At 40.9% G+C, this 23,820-nt stretch overlaps 1 protein-coding gene across 7 annotated transcripts in view; it reads right to left on the bottom strand.

The window, feature by feature from the left end:
- grm8a (glutamate receptor, metabotropic 8a) overlaps window positions 1-23,820 on the bottom strand; it is a 444,440-nt gene that overhangs the window by 331,576 nt on the left and 89,044 nt on the right. The window lies entirely within an intron of this gene.

Here is a 23,820-nt window from a genome sequence, read left to right as displayed (position 1 = left end):
AAACTGACATGCATCAATGCATCTGGTGTGTGTTGCACGTAAGGGAGCACTGGTACTGCTGGAACCAAAGTGCAACTCTTTTCAGTGACATCACAGCACCATTTTGATAGGAGTGCCATCACAAAACAGGGTTGCTTGGAAACTAAAGTTTGTTGTGTCTCTATTTGTAGTTTGCTGCAAACCTTTGGTAATGGCATCTGGCAACAAACCTGCTTGGCCGATCAAATACATGCAAGGGCGCATATCAGATTTCTTGCAGGAGAAAACGAATGCTACTAAGATAATTTCCCGGAGGTTTACAATCCTTCCTTGAAGGTATATAAACCAGAAGTGTCTGGGAGTTTGATTAAACCTTCAAACTGGACTCTCTGGTTCATATTTTATCTCATATCTCTAGCTCGTAGCGATACGCCCACACCAACACCACCCCCTAGGGTTGTTCTGTCATTGTGCTGTTGTCAGTCTAAATGGGCCCAAACAGTGCAGAGTAACTTTGTACTGCACACTGTATGGCTACAAAATGGTGAATTTACTGTTTCCTCTTCTCCTCTTCTACTCATGCATTTTTTATAACAATGTTAAATCCAGGGTTTTAATCCCATTTGGTCTGAAATTTTGCTGCAGGCTTCTCTGTGTAATATCTGATATCTTCTTGTTGTGCAGTGGCGTATTCATAGTGCCATGGGAATCTTCAGCTTCTCCATATTTGATAGTGTCACGATGAAAAACAACCTTTTAGACAACAGAAGATATCAAAGTCATATAAAACTTGAAATCTGAAGTTGTGTGGTTGCTTCTTTTACTACACAATACAAATCAAATCAATTTCTCACAACTTCTAAATCTGTCTTTCCAATGATAAAAAGCAATTGATACTTACAAGAACAGCTCACTCTTCTCTTTTGACCCCATTAGAAAATGTACATGTTGTATGAAGTGTTGATGTTACAACTTAATGCAGCGTGCTGACCTGTTGATGCATACTGGCATTTTAATAAAGCATAGGATCCTGGCACTTGACTCTCCACTGCCATGGAGATCTATTGCACCGTCTCGGGTTCAAACATCCCACCACTGGTGCAAGTTAGGGCAGCAAATTTTATCATGGTCATGAGGCTGACAGAGGACAAGAGACAGGGAGGTTGAGATGAAGAAAAAAAAAGAGAGAGACTTCGAAGTGAGTCGTGAGGAATGAGCAACAAAGAGATGTGAAAACTTGATTGCCGTCCAGCACCAGGGAGAATCCAGTGTGAAAACAGCTGAGCGGGCGTTGCCGTCATTGGATGATGTCACGTACTGCCATTGCTGGTGGGAACAGCAGGTCTTTAACAATACCATTTATAGCCCGGTTCACACCTGTAGAGTACCAGACAGAGGGAGGATGGTGATGATGAGTCACTACACTCCTCTGGGATCATGGCAAGAGATTTTAAACAGATCAGACTGTACTGAATATAAGTACACCATCTTTGTATTAAGCTGAAGCCCCTTTTGTAAAATTCACATCTCAGCTGTCTCACATGCTTTTCTGCTTCCCCTGTCTCCTTCTTTGTTTGACACAAATTCAACAAGCGATATCAATAAGGGATAATTGTTCTTACCTAGATCCATCTCTCGAGTGTACTCAAAGCGTCCACAGTATTTAGGAGATTCAGTGTATCATAGAGCATGTCCTACCACAGGCAGTTAAAGAGTAAATCAGTGAGGAAAGGATTGCAGAGCTGGAGATCAATAGGACAAAGCTAATCTTGTTGTCACTCAAGGACAAAGCTAATTCCACTGACAGTCAACAGTGAATGCTTAATTTGACTGTAAGACAAGTAGACAAGAAGAGAAAGGCCTCATTCAGTTGGAAGTCAATAGCTCAGCACTAATTTAATGCAATATAAGTGAGACAAAGTTATTCAATTTCGGTGCAACAGGGCAGAATTTTTTATGGACCGTTGGCTAAACCCATCTCTGAAAAACGACTGTAACCTAGTGTTACTTCCGAGGAGCACATCATTAACCAACAGCAATACTTAGTGGGGTTACAGGAAATCCACTGGGTATTATTTCCCCACTTTGTGGACACCAGTCCCGGATGCGACGGGCATCCGGGACTGGCAAGTTTAGGGTAATTAGCTGCTTTATCAAGCTTTTTATTGGATTTGGAGCAGTTCCATGTCTTCTATGTGATAGTGTAATGTTTACCAAACTCATCAGTTAGACCTCATCCTAAAAGTCTTTTCTCTCTGGTGAACAAGATCAGTAGAAACTCTACACGGCAGTCAATTGCACAAATTCAGTTTAGTCCTAAGCCAGCATCATTTCAGCGCAATAAAAAAATGCTTAATTTATAATAAAAGGGAATATACTTGGTCTATTAGAGGTCAATGAGACAGGCATGGTTTTAGTTCTGATATCCAGATAACTCTGGAGACAAACTTCATTGTTTGCAGTGTGTTCAACATATTACTGAAATTGAATTTCATTGGTATTCTCCTGCAGGGGAACATTACATCCTTGCTCCATTTATAGTCTGACTAGCACCTGCAATTGACTGCAGGGCTAGTCTGTCTCCACTGCTGGTAAAAACCGAGAGAGAAAGTGAGAAGTAGAGGGGCTGATGAGATTTCTATTCCCTCCCCACATCACTCATCCTTCTCATTCAACATTTGTCTTTTCCTTACTGATTTCTCTCTCTTCCGTCTTCCAATGTGTGTCTGTTTCTGTTTTTTTTTCCAGGTTTGCAGTTGTAAAACAAAATGCAGCAGCTCACAGGAGCATCAGCAGCCAAACCACAGGTGTTTGAAACCAAACGCCTACCACATCCCATTCCAACATCCCCTGGTAATAGATCAGACTAGCTCCATTTGTTTTCCAGAGCTGCTCTGGTGATTAATTGGGCTGAGGGTGCGGACCATGTGCTCGCTGTATTGTGGATTCAAGTCTGGTTTGTTGTATATATGATAAGATGAAACTTGGAGGATCCCTACAGAGGAACTGGGTCATTACAGCAGCATGGACCACAGCACAGTCTTTGATAATGCAGAGCCTGCTTTTTAAAATGGAGATATTGAACTTCAGCTCATTTTTTCCCTGCAGAGGGCCACAAGAATAAGGGCAGACTATGTATGATAGGAAGATACAAAAGGCAATATCAATCTAGAAAAGTACACCTGTTCAAGCACACAATAAAACACCAAGAATAAGTCATCTGAAGCTGTGACTCATGGCTCAAGCTGAAAAATATTCAGCAGGTCTTCCTATTTTAAATAAAACCTGGAGAGTAAACGTATATCGCCAGAGAGAAAAAAAAAAAAGGAATAATGAATATTTTGCTCCGGCCTTGCTGTATAAATGACACTGAAATCCTTCATACCAGGGTGGACTTATAGGGAGTTAACGGCAACATCACAGATGGTACAACTCTCATAGACTGCCATTCGTCCTTCAAAAGCCTTTAAAAGTAATCCACGGTGCAGTTGTTAATGAAGCAGATTCAGAAAGTTTGGACTTCATAAGATAATATGTTGCTCCGTTCATGATAAAAGTAAAAAAAAAAACAGAGAGAAAATCTAACACTAACAGCCTTCTCTGCCAGCCTGGCGAATGGTTTTATACCAGGGTGGGATAATGATCCTCCGCTTTACATCCCTATGGCTTCCAGTCAGAGATCATCTAGTTGTCTGTGCCTGGCAGTTGGACAGACAGCTGCACTACCAATTAAGCTCATTCAAAAGCAGGCAGTTTAATTAGTTGAAGGATAGTTGTTGAAGGGGCTCATTCTGAAACATCCATAGTGAAAAAACAATAATTACCTACAGTAATGTTAATTGCTCAATATTTCTCTAATTACCTCCCGTAAAATTGTGCCAATTAGTAAATCTAAATTATCTAACAGAATTTACCTATTAATAACTCCTCTCTCGCCTCGGCAGAATAAACTGACACTCAGACCAGACATCTCTCTGAAGCAAAAGCTGTTAGATTTTTTTAATTTTGGATATTTTATTTTGAAAAAGCCAGTCAAAGACAGAGTAGCCAAGGCCTCCAGGGCGACAAATACGTTTCACTAGTATGTCCACAGTTTACAATCTCTCCACCAAAACCTACCGGCAGCCTTTCTCCCTGCTTGAACGGACACATGCACACACTGGGAAATAACACATAACAGGGTGGTTTGGAACACACGCATGCACAACGGCGCGCATGCAAATGCACACAGACGCACACACCCACGAGTGTAGCCATGTGGAGACATATGGTCATTCCCACCATAGGGGAGGAAGTATAAGACAATAAGCCAGAAAAGCACTGGCAGGGTCTACATGTTATCTGTCTGTGTAGGTGTGCTAGTGCTCAGTGTGATGTTTCCGAAATCATCGACCCCTCCATTCCATGAGGAGGCCATTTTGCCTTTACGCCTCAGTGAATCTATGACTGCAAAACGGTAAAACAGACAGAGAGTGAAGAGGGAGTGCCTCAACTGAGAGAGGTAAGTGTGGGGAAAGGGGGGGGATAAACAGAGAGAAATAACATCTTTGAGCCAATACAGGTAGACAGAGAGGAAAAGAAAGAGAATATGTGTGGAGAGGAGAGGACTGCTGCAAGGACCCGAGTGTGTGTAAGATGCAGCAAAGGAGAAAGTGACAGAGAAGATAAGGGAGTAGGAAAGCCTAAATAGGGGGTGTGGTGTGTGTGTGTGTGTGTGTGTGTGTGTGTGTGTGTGTGTGTGTGTAGGCACAGGTGTAAGTGTGTGTAATTTGCCTAAGCCACAGGATTTGTCTCTTCAGAATGATTCCGAGGGAACATAGGGCTTAAGGCCATCAAACTACAGGGATTTGTTACACACATGCAGTATTGCACACACATACAGACCAGCGTGAGCGTTGGTGCTTGCACATACTGATGTATACATACAAAGACACCTTCACAAAGGGGAGAATGACACACACACACACACACACACACACACACACACACACACACACACACACACACACACACACACACACACACACACACACACACACACACACACACACACACACACACACACACAGGAGATCCAGCCATCAGCTGAGTGAGGTTCATAGATGACAGGAGTGTTCGTTTCATTAGTTCCAGCTACACTGGGCTTTCTTTGCTAGCTATTTTCTGCTTTCAGTGTTGCCAGTTTTGCATTCCTTCAATAGAAACTCAAAGAAAAACCCATTAAATTTCACCTAAAGTTAAGTGTCAACCATTTCCATCTTTTGTGCTTTTCAATTATAGAGCTTTGTGAAAAAAATATCAGCAAGTATGCTCTTATGATCTCAAGAGCTTAGAATCTGCCAAAACATCTGGAGGAAATGGCAAATAAGCTGTTCTTGTGACTTGTTTTATTTACTCCTCAAATGTGTTTGTGCTAACTGTGTGGTTTTTAAATAAGCTTAATTTGGCTTTATCTCTCTTACACGTTCTCTACTTCTATACCCTCTTCCTCACTGTCCTAAAGTTGATGAGTAGGACGAGGGAATGACTCTGTGTTTGTGTGTGTGTGTGTGTATATATGTCTGACAGCGCCTTGAGGAATTGAGCGGATTAATATGATCTAAATAAACAGTGCTAATCAGGACATCAAAATAGGCACAAGGAGACACAGATACATACACATTCACACACCCTTTCATGTGCGCCACGCGTACACACACACACACACACACACACACACACACACACACACACACACACTTTCATGTGCACAAATATGCATGACCAGAGTATTGCCTTGCGTCTGTCATTTTCATCTTTCAGGCTCAGAAAACAAGTTTGAGTAGGAAACATTCAGGGGTTTCAAAACAAGCAAGCCGTCCATATCCCATGGTTTATAATATGATTACAAGTTCAAAACGAAACACACCACACTGTGTGTGAATTGGTTTAGGGCTCTTGGTTTGTCAATAAAATGCAAAATCCTCAATTGTGAAGATTAATTGGCATAATCTACAATAGAGGGAATGCTATTTATACACACACAAATACATGTACGAGCAGTATAACACACATATGGTCACAGTTCAAGTACAGCACATGCGTAAATTGCCTGAGGTACTCCACAGAGGAGAGTTAATAATGTGACCTGCTGAGATGAGATCTCATCATCACTTGTAATGGGCTACTAATACATCATTAGATCCTGATTTGTGTGTTTGTGTGTGTGTGTGTGTGTGTGTGTGTGTGTGTGTGTGTGCGCGCGCACGCAGAGAAGAAGGGAGAGATCAAGAGACAGACACAGACTGACTGCTGGAGAGACAAAGAACAACTTGCAGAAAAAGACAAACAAAAAAAGTAGGGCTGCAGAGAGAGACAAAGCCATATATTTTTCCCTTTCATTGAAAGCTTCCTGCATTCTGCTATGCTGTAAGAACAGCCGGAGGCATGTGCATTGTGAGTCCAGCATCGAACACCACAAACACACAACGCCGCGCACACACACACACACACACACACACACACACACACACACACACACACACACACACACACACTTGGAGGTAACACAAGCAGCAAAACACTGCTTGTTGAGCAGCACATTTCCTTGTATTTTCTACCTCATGAATTTAGAATAGGGTCGGAGCTTCTTGGAGGAACAGGTGCACAGCATTTTTTTTTGTTTTCCATGCTAGTTTTCCATGCTTGTGAGAACTTTTGTTTTTAGTTTTACAGACTATAGTAACTTTAGGCACCCACTATAACTGTAAGCTGTATTTAATAAACCTTTTAATGGGCGCCCTGGTAGCTCTACTGGCAGAACTGGCGCCCCATGTACCATAACTGAGTCCTTGCTTCAGGGGCCATGGGTTCGAATCCATCCTGTGGCCCTTTGCTGTGTGTCGTCCCCTCTCTCTCTCCTCCTTTCCTCTCTATCTCTTAAGCTTCCCTGTCCAATAAAGGGAAATAAGCTACAAAAAAACATTATTTAAAAAAATAAACCCAACCTTAACCCTAAATAAAACTTGCACTGGCCCAAATAAGCCAACACTGGATATACACTTGAACTATACTGCCAGCATGCTTCTGTGTGTGGGAAGTGAAATGAGAAGAAAACCTCTAAGCATTGAGGAATGCTCTGCCGGAGACAAATTCTGACATCATAAACTTTCTCCTACACAAACAGAAAACTCTGTCGCTCCATCTCTGCTTTCCCTGTCTGCATTCCTCCACCTCCCTGTCTCTTGCTGCCATAGCAACACAGCAGCCAAATCTAAAAAACACATTCAAGTAATGAAATCAACCAAACGACTAAATAAATTATTTGTGAGGAATGGATTTAAAAATCAATGCATGAGTAATGCTCACCTCTTTCATTTTAACTAGATATTTTACTGGATGTCTGTCTGTGTTTAGGTACTTCGGGTGCCCATCTGTCCAATAAATAAAACCTGATATATAACAGAAAATAAATGTATCCACAGTTTAAACACGAAGGCCCTGAAGTCTCAGTATCCGTAAAAGCTCCTGTATTTGGTGCATAGAGATTACTTTAAAAGAAGAATAAAAACATGAATCATGTATTCCTTTAATTACATTCTTGCATAAATTAACATATTAACCTCAAAATCTCCCATCAAAGGATAGGAATTTTGTGTGTGTGTGTGTGTGTGTGAGAGAGAGACAGAGAGTGAGTGTGGAAGACAGAGAGAGAAAGGGGGAGACAGCGAAAGAAATTCCCACATAAACAGAACTGAAAACTTTTAAATACAAAAAGAATGAAAGCAGGGAAAGTTTCAACATACAGAATTTTCAATACACGTCTATGGTATAGAATATAATGAGTAAGAGATCAGCTAAAGAATTAAATTAGTTCCACAGAAAATTATGGAAAGTCCCAAAATACCCTTTCCCACTTTAATTTTTCATACATAATGAATGAAAAACCTCCTTTCCGTTCACTTTTTCATCCTAACTATGGCAACAAAAACATACAGCAAATAAACCCATGTGAATGCGCTGGTGTTTCTACTGATTTCCCTTCTGTTCCACACAAGTGGTGAACAAGTCAGGCCATGTTTACTCTGACTGTTTGGATTTCATAAAGGCCTCTAAATTCTTTTCATCAAAATCACCACGGCAACAAGACGGCAGTTTGCTGTTGATATTGACTGATGTCCCACAATGTTGACCAGACGGCTTTTTAGCAGACCACAGTGTCAACACCTTATTAATGGCTAATGCGAATTTCACATAAATTGCATTTAAAGGTTTTTTTATTAAACTTTATTGAGAAGTAAATAAATGCCTGTCAGCTGTGGGAAAACATAACCTAACACTAAATACAATATTTTGAGTTGGCAAATCATATGTAGAGTCACTCTTGTATGCAGTCAATTGATTCTCATTCTGTAGTGTTCATTGAAATTCCCCTTTTCCACTGAAAATCCAGTCATTCTGTCCTCTAGGTCACAAACAATCTATGACGTTTCCTCGTACAGTACACCCCTAAACTACAAGGAAACATAGCTGCCTCTGCTGCACCTGCTTAAGCCGTGCTAAGCTAAGCTAACAGTTCAAATGGCTCTGAACCACTGAGCCATCATTGTTGCTTTCAATGTCAGCTGGTAAAAAAAAGTGCTTCAGGTGGTGTAGATGTTTCAACAATTGTTATATGCATGTATTTAACGACGGTTCTATAATCCCAGATGATCGCCAGATGTTGTATCTAAGCATTCATTTGGTTGAAAAGAGTGGAAACACATTGGGTGAGCTCTGAGACTGGGTTTGAAGTTGACTTTGTTTAACCTCAAACAGGAGGCTAAGTTGCTCTTTCAAAGCATAATGTACAACTTATGGTATGATGCAGTATTATCCATGATAGGGCAAGGTACAAACATTTTACAGCCACTTTTAAAGCACACAGAAGGTGCGTGTATCAAAAGATTTGGAGTAGACTATTTCTTTTAATTACACCAAGCTGCAGGACGCCAGTGTTTGTTTATCATTTGTCTCCCAGGTTTGGCATCCTGCATGGAAGTCCCAGATGTTTGGAACTTCCCACCAGCTTGTGAACACAATCAGAGTAACTGAATGGACCATTTTAATTGGAATTGTGTCGCCAGGAAAAAAAAAATGCAGGTCCAAGATTTACTTCCTGTCAGCTGTTAGCAAATGCTGCAACCTGGCCCCATTCAGAATGTTAATGACTGAAAACGTGACTGTTGCATTGTTCTCTCATTTAAATACAGTAGTCATTCAGTAATTCATAGCATTATAGACTTATGATGTTAATATGATTTAATGTAATGTAATGAGTGTAACACATACATTTCTCGCCACTTGTCTGCCATCACTTCCACCTAGCCGGGCTGATGGGTAAAATGCCTTCTGCACATACACTTTTGCATGTAGCTCTGGCATGATTTTTAGAGGGTGTGAAAATTTAATAGCACGAGAAAAGAAGGGAGATGGTTTTAGTATTCGTCTGTAATATTTATGTTCACCTCTCTTTCACCTCTGTTTGAATTTTAGTATTTTTATTTGAATAGTTAACATACTCTGTGCTTGACAGATGCTGCAATAATTTTAACCCAAGGTAATTTTTTCATGACCTGTAATGTTTAAGTGATAACACTGAAACGTGGAAATAAAGTAGCTGCTTAATGTGGGTCATAAGACCGATATGAGTGTATGCTCTCTTAAACGTATGCATGGGTTGCACAAATTGGTGTGTGTGCACAAGGATACATGTTTGTAAGTTAAAGAAAAAAGAAAGAAAACTGAACACCTTTCTTTCTCTGTCCACGCCTTGGTTCTCTGATTTCTCTCACCCTCTTTCTGTCACCCTTTCCTCTAATCTCTGCTCTTTCATTCATACATGCTGTCTTCCTTCATTGTCTCCTCTCATAGTGTTCACTGTTTTGTGGACTGTGAAGAAAAATGACAGCACTGCTCGCTTGGTCAAATACTTGAAACAAGCTATGTTTACACAATCTCTTGTCATCATGTGATGATTGTCACTAAAAATCCAGGGCTGAAGTAGTGTGACAACGGGTAGGATGGTTAGGCGTTAAAATTGTTGCTACAAATCGCTGCTGCCAATCTCCAGGAGTTACAGAGCAACGTAAGCATTCACTGTGAGTCCTCTTACTGGCCAACTGACAAATCTAAGTCCAATTTTCACTGTCTTTGAGCTCTGTTTTGTTCTCCACCAACTCCTGAGGAAAATATCTGCCCCTTTAGCTGCTAAAAGCTGCACTGCGTTCACCAGCTTACTTAAGACCTTTGCTCCTCGAGAGAGCAAAGACCATTTACAAATGTCCTCCACCTCATTCGGTTTTTGGCAGCTCCCTCCCAGACATTTCTGCCTGGACACCTCTTTTCCAGCTGTTCCTGGGGCAACCCCTTTTCCTTGTTCCTTGGGGGTTCCACCCTTCTACTGTTGTAATGTTTTTGTTTTTTTCAACTTCCTCCCGTTTCTGAAAGCAGTGAGCCTGAATCAAAACAGTATCGCAGGCCAGAAAACCAAAAAATACTGAGTAGAGCCGAGCAGAATCAGGGGATAATTCCCTGTGGGTACATTACTACAAATGACAAATTCCACATACATATGGTCATTTGATCCACTATTAATATGACAATACTGATACTGATGTCATGTGCGTCACTTTGACAGTGACAAATGATCAATGTTGTCATTTAGATTGGCTTCATACCCCCTTGCTTCATTCAACTAATCTCTTCTTTCTTATCCCTCCACTTTCGCCAAGGCTCTTCTCTTTCATACACCTTCCCTTCCCCCCATCTTTATTGTCTCTAATCACATGAAACAGTATTCTAAGTATACAGCTGTGAATTTCTCACTCTCATTTTCCCTGTGTGTGTATTGCAAGCATGCAATATGTTTTTTTAGGCGCAACCACCAGCTGTTGAAGCTCAACACCATTCTCACCGAGCTTGCAAAAAGTCATTGCACGATTCACAAGTAGTCAAAAGATGTAGAAATAACGCTGCATAAGAATTATATAAAGCGCATGATCTTCCCATCAGAGAGAACACAGATCATTTTAGAAGTGACACGTGAAGCAGCATAACAAGAAATAAAGAAAATTCAGGCATCTAGGCAGGTTGGAAAACACGTGCATGTGAGTTTTGACTTTTACCGCTTCAAAATATTTTAAGATTATTTGATATATTTATGCAATTTTATCTCTGTCGAGTCTGAAATTAAATTTACATGAACCCACTGTCAATGTCTATCACTTGAATCAATACGTGATTTATGCCAAGTTCACAGCGTCTGAGCCTTCAGTAAAGTGAGAGATGCAGAAAAATAAAAGATGCACCAACAGGCAGGCAGTGATCACCGAAGACAAATTAAAACACACGTTGCTGCACAACAACCACGTAGGGAAAAACACAGAAAGCAGCAAACAGGAATAAAGTGGGGAATACAAAGGGAGGGAAAGAATAAAAACTAAGTGAAGATATAAGGCCATGTCTAAGCCTGCATAAATTCCCATTTCTCTTTTGAATAATAACAGTTTCATTCTGGAGTGAAAAATGGGGAAGGCTTGGGTAAGTGGTGAAACTTTTAAATCCGTGGTTCCGTGCTGGCGGAGTGGGAATAAATTACTCTGTCAGAGTCAAACTATGGAGACACAGCTACGTTTGTTAGAGTAGAGAGCGTTGGAAAATGCTTCCAACCCAGCCATTACCCATCATTTGTCAGGTTCCACTGCCAACTTCATCGCGTAATTGGGTCTGCGCTACCGCTGCCACCATCAACAGTCATTTAGATGTAAATATGAGGGCAGCCAATGTAAGAAAAGCTTAGAACTTAGGATAGGTGAGACTCAACTGGCTTTTTTCCTTTTTACAGCTGAGACTGCCCTACAGTTGGAACTATATGAAGAGGGTATTGTGGGAAAATGTGTGTCAATTCATCCATCTGTCTTTCTGTCTCTGTCATTCAGTATTCAAATTGTATACTGTAGGTCTCCCCTTCTGTTTAACTAGCTTGGGGAGTTTTTTTTTTTTTTTTTCCTAGCCTTAAAGTCAATATGAATTTACGTCTCGCTGCACTTAATTATTCTGTCTGGGCCAGACATCAACATCCTCACAGTGAATTCCTGAAGACTGTTGAATACGAAACAGAAGTTGAACTTTAAGGGGTGGAGTATTTAAAGATGCAAATAAAGGCAGGAGGCCCACAGAGGAAACAAATTCCATCTGCTCTCAGATGTGATTTAGGCTCAGTGTTTTCTTCCATTTCTGCTCTATATGTTATTTAAAAAGCAGACTTTTTTTTTAGGGATAATATATTAATATAATAAGACCAAAGACAAAATTCTAATCTAAGTTTAAATGTGTGAGAGTTGAGTCACAAGAGTTGATGAGCTGTGAAAACCTTTAAATGGTGGTGTCTGAGGATCATGAATGTGCTGAAGAAGACTTGCAGAAGCAAGAAATTCCGTTTCACAAGACTATGTGTAATTTCACATGAATAGCAGTGTGAGAACAAGACTTTTTATACCTTTAAAGTCTGGGAACAAATAAAGATGGATGCCACACGGGCTGGGATAGTTGAGAAGGAGAACAGAGAGATCAGGAGAGATGGATGGGTGTGAAAAACTGAAAGGAGACAGGGTGAACTGTTACAGAAAGAGAGGAAAAGGGAATTATATGGGAAGGCGAAATGTGCAGGGGTATGTCTTGAACATTTGTACTGAGATTAGGGCAACTTGTAACCTAATAAACTGGGATAGTGGAAAGAACACAGGATGGCAGAGTCAAAACAAAAGAGTAGATAAGGAGATGACACAATAACAACACAGAGAAACAACAAAAATGAAAGAATCAAAGAAACAGGATGGTTTGAGAGAAATAAACAGACAAAGAGACAGATGGAGAGCATCGATTACTCTCCCCGCATCCCGGCATTCCAGCAATCCGACATGGATCGTTGTCGAAGCAACAATGCAATCGCAGCGCAGACAGAGTTGTAATTCTGCCCCATTCACTCCCAGCTAATCAGCCTCTGCCAGCTCGCCATCCATCAGCCTGTTGGGCTACGTGTGCGCGTGCGTGGTTGTGTGTGGATGAGTGTGTATTTGCAACAGAGGAGCAGAGAGAAGACAGAGGGACGATGTGAGTAGTTTGTCTGTGCACATGCATGTGTAGTTATCCAAGTTTGATTTATTAGTGGCAGGGCAGAGAGTAACAAAAGACATCCCCGGTAAGTTCATCAGCACTCCACTCCCTGGTCCTGCCAGGTGGAAGACAGCAAGACTCATTTGTCTGTGAGTGTGTGCGTGTGCGTGTGCGTGTGCGTGTGTGTGTGTGTGTGTGTGTGTGAGGGCCTGGCCTGGTCAAGCTGAAGAGAGGCTAGCCATATCTCAGCAGTGTTCTGGAAGGAAAGTCCTTTTAAGACCGTAGGTCAGTTTGAATGCCTCTCTTACAGTGTTAGTTATTTTAATTGCAGAGCTACTGGTCACCTGGATTGTTTCCTCGGATTTTGTGTTGATTAATGTCAAGGTTGAGGTAGTTGGATTGTGTGTTTAGCCATGAAAGTAATCAATGCTCGTGCTAATTACCCAGGGTTTTTTTTGCCATTTATTCAAAATGAACTGCTGTTCATTGGTTTGTGTCAAGAAAAGTTGGTTTTTCACCAGGATTTGCAAATATGTATATATATATATATATATATATATATATATATATATATATATATATAAAAGCACAGCCATATCATTATGAGCACTGACAGGTGAAGTGAATAACACTGATTATCTGCTTATCATGGCACCTGTCAGTGGGTGGGATATATTAGGCAGCAAGTCAACATTTTGCCCTTTAAGTTGATGTGGAAGAAGCAGGAAAAATTTGAGCGACCAAATTGTGATGGCTAGACGACTAAGTCAGAGCATCTCCAAAACTGCAGCTTTTGTGGGGTGTTCCCAGTCTGCAGAGGTCAGTACCTATCAAGAGTGGTCCGAGGAAGGAAAAGTGGTGAACCAGAGACAGGGTCAAGAGCGGCCAAGACTCACTGATGCACCTGGGGAGCGAAGGCTGGCCCATGTGGTCTGATCCAACAGACGAGCTACTGTAGCTCAAACTGCTAAAAAAGTTAATGCTGGTTCTGATAGAAAGGTGTCAGAACACACAGTGCATCACAGTTTGTTGGTATGGGGCTGCCTAACATTATGACCCCGCACCTTGGTGGTCATAATGTTATGGCTGATCCGTGTTCCAACAAATACATACACATACCCAACTGGAAGAAGTGAAAAAAGTTGAAGCTCTTACATAGACTTTCTGGATGTTGAATATAAATGTGGCAGCCTTCTGTTCAAAGAGTGGACATTCATGAGTTATTATAAGACTGGTTTCTAATCAGTTTCATTTCATTTTACATGAAGAAATGTACAAAAAAACAGATTTCCTTCCTCTCCACTCCTTTATGTGTCAAAGCGATCCAACCATCACCATGACAGTATCACCCTTGCAAGTGCATTCATGTGTCCCTCCATTCGTTTGCTGAGTAGAAATAAGGAGTCTAATTTTCTCAGTGTTGCATCAACATACAATGGATTGGATGTGATCATGAGAGACTGACAACATCAAAGTCAAATTTTGCTTTGATCGCCGACTGTAAATCTAATTTCCTACAAATGACATTTGCAGCTTAAAGCCACTAAGCTACGTTAAGCCTTTTCCTAAAATCATCCAAGTTAGTTTTTTATTATGTTTTTTTAGCAGATGCAATAGGATTGCATTGAAATGAGAGGAAGGGAATTTAAATATAGCTATAAACAGTATCTATATATTCTGTCCTAGCATCTGTATGTACTGTACTGTACTGTAGGTATGCATTTGTGCTGTATATACATTTTCTTATCATTACAAGTTGCATTCCTCTTTCTGCCTGTAAGTCCTTCACCAGCTCACTATGTGCATGTCTGTGCTCACATGTATACAGTATAGTTGTTTGGTTAGTTTTGGGTTCCTTCCTCAGCTTCCTGAGGTTTTAGAGTCAAACAAGTGATAGTTTTTGCAGTGTGTCATGCAGCCAACATTGGTTCCTGTCATTTATTTTAACCGTGACCCAGCCCCCCAGCCCCCCCCCAGCCATCCTGCAGACAGAGATGAAAAATTGAGAGAGAGAAAAAATAAAAAAAGAAGAAAAAAAGGATGAGGAAGGAAAGAGAAAACACCTTAAGTTACTGGAGCAGAACGGTGAAGAGGCTTTGAAAGTGCTTTTAAGTTGTGCATCCAGATTTCTACTCCCTGAAAACACACACTCGCATCAAAACAGCACAATGACACAAGACACACACACACACACACACACACACACACACACACACACACACACACCTCTTCTTGCATAAACACACACATAAACTCACTTATATACACACATAAACAAACATGCATTCATAAAATCACAGCAAAAGCACACATACACCTTGCTAACATAGGCTCCAAACACACACACACACACACACACACACACACACACACACACACACACACACACACACACACACACACACACACACACACACACACACACACACACACACACACACACAGACAAACACACACCTATGTGTACCAACTGGTGCAGTAATATTGCTGAAATTACTTTTGGGGCTTAGCAGCAACTGGCTGAGCGTTTTTTCTCTCCCCGATCTTTTGGTGGACTCGAAGAGGCCAAATAGGGACAGAAAATAGAGGGCACACACATAAAGCACACATACACCTTGCTAACATAGGCTGCACGCACACACACACACACACACACACACACACACACACACACACACACACAAACAAACACAACACCCTATTTCTCTACCTCTATCTGTACGGCTGTCTATCCAGTATACTCTTTTGCTCTGTCATAAGGGAATATCAGGAGTTCTCACCTCTGTCAAGAAAATCAGTGGACATGAAATGGGCACTATCTAATCAATAGCACGAAGCGACGCACGGTAGAGGCACTATAGCACATTCCAACATCAGACAAAAGCATACTTGTCTGCAGCACTGTGCCTTTACGCTGTAAGTGAGCTTTTGTCGCCCATCGGTGCACTCTGAAAACTTTAGCTTGCCGGTATGATTCAAACAAGACAAATTTATGTTTCTAGCTATAGGGCCTTGAAACCTGCTAAGTGATATACTGCACATCAGCAAAACTGCTCTGTAGGAGGCAAATCTAATTATTCCCTCAATTCCCTACCCCTAGTGATCACTGAGACGTGGCTGAAAATACTACGGTGGTTTTACAGGTTGAAAAGCATTGCAGGCAACCCCAGAGTTTTGTGGAAATCAGTATGTAATTTCTGTTGGACTTTATATTGGGGCGGCTTGGGAAAATTGCTAAAAATGGCCATTTCAGCTGGATGGGATGCAATTCACAGAGCTGCTCAGGTAATAATTACCATCTCTAGATGTCCTCTGGCAATACTAATGCCATCCAGAGGGCTGTTAAATCCTAATAGATATTGTCAATTCCACCCAGGTGAGAGATTGGCAACATAAGGCTAACATTAGCCAGATCATAACAGGCTGGAGATTTAGATGTTAATGTCCTCTTCAAGATCATTTAGATTTTAGAGAAAAATCACACAAAAAAACATTTCCAACAAGGCAAGGAAAGTCAAATACTGTGTACAAGTTTCATTCAAAGAAACAATCATGCATACAAACAGTCCCATGTACACATTTAGGACAACCTACACGAAGATACAGAACATACAAAAGGTTATATAAATACCAGAGCTCAATTTTACAAGGTCGAGCAGACCACAAACCAACAGCATAAACAAGTCTACAAGTGAGACTTTGGGGCCTTTCATGAAGACAACAAAGACAGCATCACATTGAGATGAAAACCAAGGCTGGTGTAATTAGTTACAAATGGATGGGTTGATGTCTGCGCTGTGTGTGTGTGTGGAGGCGCTGAATAGTATCAGTCTTAAGTTGTGAGGGGAGTGTAATCAAGGACAAGAAACAGAGAGCTAAATCGACCCGAGGGACACGCGTTGTCAGTTGAGAGAGAGTGTGTTTTTGTGCCTTGTACTGTGCCTTCTTGAGCATTTATCTGTGTTTTTGTGAGTCTGTGTGTGTGTGTGTGTGTGTGTGTGTGTGTCTGTCTGTCTGTCTGTCTGTCTGTCTGTCTGTCTGTCTGTGTGTGTCTTACAGAACTTTGAGTTCAACACAGTAATTGTAATCTCTGTGATATATTTGCAAATTCATACGTAAAACACACCCATCTCTTTAATTACACTTATTGTACAAATACAGTTTTTTTTTTTTTTTTTTTTTTATATATAAAATGCATGTTGTAATATAGTTTGATCAAAGTTATTTCTTGAGATTGTTATATTGAAAGAATGGCGGTGTGTAGAAGAGTTACTTAATTATTACAGTATCCTCATGAATGATAATATATACAGTAATTTCTATAATACAAGCTAAGTGATTTTCTAACACAAGGGTGGTCTATGAATACTGCATACGTGCCTATAAATAGACATAATATATTATGTGTAATATGCATCACAATGCATTTCAATTAAAGTATGATTCCTCTTGCCTGAATAAAACACAACATAAGCCAGTAGCAAGACTTGAAAATGACAAGGACCGACTCCATTGTGGAGGGCAAGAGTGGACTGAAAGCGAACTAAAGAGGCAAAGCTAAGCAAAAAGCAGAAGATTAGTTTAGAGCCAGAGAGCTAATTAAATGAATCTGGAGATAAACGTTTAATTATTTTCTCTCAGCCCTTTTCTCCTGCTCATTTTCTCCCCTTCTTCATTACTGCCTTCCAGAGCTTCTGTAGAGCGGCCAGTGTCAGGGGGGAGGTGACTGTTCTGTGCCGGTGAATTCAGTCCACACTCACACTCTCACTCCTTCCCTTACAGGGTCCCATACACACTTACTAACACACAGATTCACCCATAGCCTCTGTCATTCAAACAAAGTCCCCTTCTCTCTCTCTCTCACACACATAAGTACGCACTCATGCTTGCACACACACACATCCCCACAACCTCTCTCCTTCCGTCTGCAGTGTGTCTGAATGTAGATGTGGTAGTTTTAATCCCAGTTGGATTCCACGGGGAGTTGGGGAAGGGTACTGGAAGGAGAAACGGTCGTGACTTGATTTAAAAGATTCCCTTGTCTTCGGTAAGTACACTGCCACCTCTAGTTTTATAGTACAGCTATCCATATGCTCCTAATACAGCTCGATGTAGGAGGCTGTAGTCTCTAGGCGTGACGAGATTCAACGCCATATGTTGCGATTTCCACAGCAAGGGTCAACAGCAGGGTGGCATAGTGAGCAGGGAGCCCTGTTTTGTGGAGCTTCCAGCAACTGAACAATAAAATGAAACCCAACCAGGTCTGGACACACTGGTGTAGTTTTGATGTTGCACTTGAAAATTGAAAAAATACCTTCTTCCTCAGGGAATCAATGGCGTGTCGGGGGGGGGGAGAACAGATTTCCCATTGTTAGTAGTCTCTTTGATACAAACCAATACAAATGGACAACTACCTTCCTGTATGACCTTTGAAACAACTCTGATAAATTTCCACCAAGTTGACCTTTACGCAATTATTTGTTCATTAACCTTTGATCACCGGGCTACATCAGTTTATTGTGTACAAAAGCAAAAACACTGCATTATGCACCCAGTTTGTGAACACTTACTAATGATGAGTAAACACGTTTGGCCCATGCTCACTGAGCTGCATCCGTTACTAGTTCTGCATGACTGGAAAGCCACGGCTGGCGGTGACAGCACACAGGCTACATACGCTGTAAAAGTCATGGTGAATATATTTCAGGATGTAGGCATGGTTGAGCAAACTGCAAAAGTGTTTTACAATCAAACTGCTGGATATAAATGCAGGACAAGGAAACGTTTGAAATGAATCCTCTGAAATAAATCCTCTGAAAACTGAAAAAAAAAAAAAAAAACAGAAAAAATGATATTGTTTCACTTCAACAATGGATACATTAAATATAGACAGAATTAGGTGGAAGTAAACAAACCACAATTACTGGCAAATAGTTCACTTTTCAGCTGTTTTTGTACAACCTTTGCTGAGAAATATGTTTAGTAGATTCTGTGGGACCTGATGCGTGTTAAAATATGGAAAATCCCATTGTATGTCATCTACATGTGTAAACATGACTAAGAGTTTACAGCCATACTAGAAGCTCTGTGACGCTGTACTTAAGCCTCGCAGTGCTTTGAGCTAAATGCTAATGTCAGCCTGTTAACATGCACGCAATGACAATGTTAACATACTAATGTTTACCATTGTCATCTAAGTTTGCCATGTTATGCTAACATTTGCTAACTAACGGCAAATAAAAAGTATCGCTAAGTCTGATGAGAATGTCATCAGTTTTGAAAGTATTTGGGCATAAAACAAACAAAAGTATTGGATAAATCATGATTTTAACCTGATGATGGCGTTAATTCATTCTGAGAGGAACATGAATGTCTGAACCTAATTTCATGGCAATCAATCCAATACTTGGGTGGCTTGTAATGTCTTAATTACTCAATAGGCTGAACAAAAGTGGTTAAAAGAATATAAATGTTTCTTCCAAAGCTTGGGTCTTAGTTATTGTTCAATCAATGTTTTAAGACTTGAATAAGACCTACATTTTCATAGGCTACCTTCACCAATAGTAAGGGTCTAATCTGTGGCCAACAAAACTTTTTCACAGCAGACATTTTGACTTGTCATGGCACAGGTCAATTAACACAGACGTTGGCTCAGATTCATTAAGTGCCCCTGTGAAAACATCCATGCTTTCGCGGTTCAATGCCAATATTCAGCACCAATACACATATCATATTTTGACGAGTGAAAGTTGGCGTCGTCAACACCAGCATCCAGGGTTTGCATCATTTCACTGCTGTAACCTCAAATCTTAAGTTATTTCAAGTTTTCCCTAAAGCAGTCCTTTTGAAACAAAAATATTTTGCTGACTGTCATGTGGACTTGGCTGAAAAATTAGTTGTGCAGAATTTTCTACATAACTCCTCCTGGGAGCGGAGCAACACAGCAGCTGTGGAGCAGCAAACATAAGTAGGACATTCGGTTTCAAAGACTGTATTGGAGAAGTAAATATTTAACTTTCCAAATGTGTTAAATAAGAAAAGTACAGAGAGTCATAACTGAGCAGTATTGAACTGGTCCTGTAACTAGCACTAGCAGTGTAGCACACATTCCTCTGTAACCCCTGACTTATGCTAACAAGACTATGCACCTATTCTCAAACTTTCTGCTGATTAATATGCATGCATGCATACTTATATTTTACGGGCGCACACACACGTTGTCAAGAATCATCAGTGAACGATTACACACCAATTAATATGGATGTTTGGTATCAGTATGCAGAGTGCCCTGTAAGCTGTAATCATTACACTGCAATCACAAAATAATCACCAAGAAATTCCCTGTGGCTCTGTCTGTGTGTGTGTGTGTGTGTGTGTGTGTGTGTGTGTGTGTGTGTGCGCGTCTAAAGATGTCCACCTGTGTCACTATATACTATGTATGTGTACGTGTGTGTCTGAGTCCATGTGCTCATCTCAAATCTGTGTGTGTTTCCAGTGGCAGGGAGTGCTGTGCATCTATATTAGGACCCCTATCATTATTCTGTCGCTGTTCCCACTTCCTTGTCCCATTCTCTGCCTCTCCCTGTCAATTTCTGCCACTCTTCAGCTTGATTCACAACTATAGAACGTGCACACACGCGCGCACACACACACACACACACACACACACACAGAGTGAACTCTCCCTCTCCGGTCACTTTTCCTCTCTCCTCCTCAGCCCTTTTCTTTTCTCTCTGCTCTCCCATCCAGTCATCTTCCTGGTTCTGTTCACAACAACTGACTGACTGCTGTCACAGCATGTAGTCCACACACACACACACACACACACACACACACACACACACACACACACACACACACAGGGCAAGAAGAGACTGCTGACGACTCCCACAACACAAATACACACATTGCTGAGGACTGCTTTACCATTTACAGTGGCACACACACCCACACACTGATCTGACAACACAGTGAACATCTATGTGCTGACTGCCACAGCATACAGCCCTGGGTGAGCCGGCTCCAAACACGAACAGAGACAGAGATGGATGGACAGACAGCCTGCCCAGACATACACAAAGATGTCATCTCTACAGCAGCACACAAACAATGCTGAAAAAGCAATTCGGGGGGGGAAGACTGGAGTAAAGGATCAGCAGGGAGCGCGATAAAAATAGAAACATCTCATCTGATACTCTCTCGAACGTATTCTTTATCTGTCTTTAGTCTTGTCGTTCTGTAAATATTTGTCAACATCCAACATGATGAGTTTTCAATAAACATTTGAGACATAAACAAGGAAACCAACAGCATTTTGATCTGTCAACATCACTTGGAGGATTTCATAAACTGATTTGAGGCAGTGTTCACCCATACTTGATGCTCCCAGGACTACGGGGACCGTGCTTTTAAGTCTTACATCAAAGCAGACAAGTGATCCGTCTCTGTGTTCCTCTCCCTCTCTGTATCTCAGTCACGCTCATTTACTCCAGTGTAATTTACCCTCATCCCTCTCGCAACTACCTAATGAAGGAAAAAGTGAAAGTGTGAAATTTGATCTTATGTATTTTATCACTAGTGTATCACTAACTAACACAATGAATAAATAATGATTAAATGAATAAATAAGTGGAAAAACTTTACCAGCACCAGGGGTTGCTGAGTGGTTTAATGAGTATGAAAATGATCTTAAATATGAACTCTATGGCTATTACGAGGCAAAAAAATGAAGAGAGTGCTTGTTTTTGTGTCAAATAATGAGGTATACGCAACATATGTAAAAGTAATCCCTGTGAACAAAAAGCACAATATCGAGGCCATTCTGAATGCCAAGTTCCCAGCATCTTATTCTACTCCACGCAACGTCGGCTCGTCACAAATTTCTTTATACGCTCCAGGCAGAGCACAGCTGAGCACATCCACCACGTACAGGGACCCGCTCAGTCTGTGCAAGTTATCCGACTGCTCTGCTCAGGAATCAGGACTAACCCTTCAAGTTTTTGTATGTCTGCATGCGTGTTTTTTCCCTCTGATGTCCTGCGGCTTCTCTGCCTCAACTCTTAGGGACTTACAGACGGACGTAAGAGCTTTACTAGCAGCAATTAGCTAACTGCAAAGTGCTGGTAATGGACAGGGAGCTGGAGCCGCTGGCCCTCCCTAGCTACTCTAGTGGAGTCTCAGACTAAAAGTATAAAGCTGGAAATGAGCAGAATAGGTCACCTTTAACTCATAGCATACAGCATTATAAATACAAATGTACGTATGTTTACGTTTTGTTTTGCTTTACTGTTCATATTATCCTATTTTCCCATTTTCATAACTTGTTCATATTTTCGACCAGATCTTTTCACTTTTACAGGACAAAAGGCTTTCAGGAATAGGACTAAACTAGTAACATCTTGGCACCCAAAAGTAACCTGTGACCACAAAAAATAACTAACATAAATAACTAACTTACTAAATAGCTAAGCTAATGACATGTTACTATAATTTGTATTTATATACATATTCACCCTTCAATCTATCTTACAATCGTGGTATGAGCCTAAATAAAGAGATTTGGCTGTGATTTGATTGCAATAAACTGATTAAAAGGATGCCAAAATAACAACATCAAAACGGCAATTTGCGAAACGTCTGGATTCATACTTTGTCGGGTCTGTGCGCAAGACAACGAGCAAACAACTTTTAAATTGCTTGTTTTCTGAAAGGAGTTCGATCAGGGCTATGCTAACTTAGTTCATCATAAAGTAAAACCGATAGCTAGAACAGACACATATTTTAAGTACTTCCCAAACTTCCTCTCTTACTTTCCTCAGAGCAATGTCCTTTTCTGTCCGGTCTCTGTATAAGTATGAAGAGCTCTGGGTGCACACAGACAGATACAAGTGGGGGTGGCTCACAGCAGACAGGTTGAGAGAGTGAAGATAAATCCACTTTTTAATCCCCAAAAGTTTAAAAAATAAACTCAAAGCTCTCCTCTTGCCGGTAAACATCTCCAGATCAGAGCAGAATCCGGTGCGACTACGGGTGTTTATTCCTCCAGAAGCTCCGGCTCTGCCCCAAGCTCAAGCAGCTTTCTGTGGGCCGGCAGGAGATCTCGTCCCTCCACTGAAAAAAACCCTGCGATATGCGCACATTTTTAGGTCAAAGTTCAATATATTTAACTATAAAAATCGTTAATGGGGCAAATTTCGCATTGTTCGTGTCACCTGGCATGACTTTGCATTTATTTACGTGTTTGCAATGACTTTGTATGTAATCTACTCAGGCAAATGACTTTATTTGCCTTTAGTCGGGATGCACCATTTGACAGCATTCTCCACCATCATCATACACCAAATGAGGTAATATCCTTTAGAAGAATGGTGTTCAATTGCTCCAGTAAAGTTCGAGAGACCTGTAGAATCTATGCCAATAAACCTTAAACACTTCATGTTGGCTTGTCCTTTAATTTGTCTCCAATATATACTACAAGTGATATCTACTGATTCTTCTTTTAACTATGTGCGACAGTGCATGTCCTGCTAATTCCAAGGCACAGAACTCACAGCAGCAAACATTTATGACATCGACTTGAAGTATCATTATTAAAAAACGACATATAGAGCCAAAAGAAAAAGTTGAGAAGACAGAAACACTTGTCCATCAAATGCTTGCTGTGATAACTCTCTGTCTCAGCTTGCGCGCCGCAGTCTACAATCTACA

This window comes from Dicentrarchus labrax, unplaced genomic scaffold (assembly GCF_905237075.1).
Source record: "Dicentrarchus labrax unplaced genomic scaffold, dlabrax2021, whole genome shotgun sequence".
Taxonomy (NCBI): Eukaryota; Metazoa; Chordata; class Actinopteri; family Moronidae; genus Dicentrarchus; species Dicentrarchus labrax.
The sequence above is the reverse complement of the archived record's forward strand: the minus strand, read 5'-3'. Positions and strand labels throughout refer to the sequence as shown.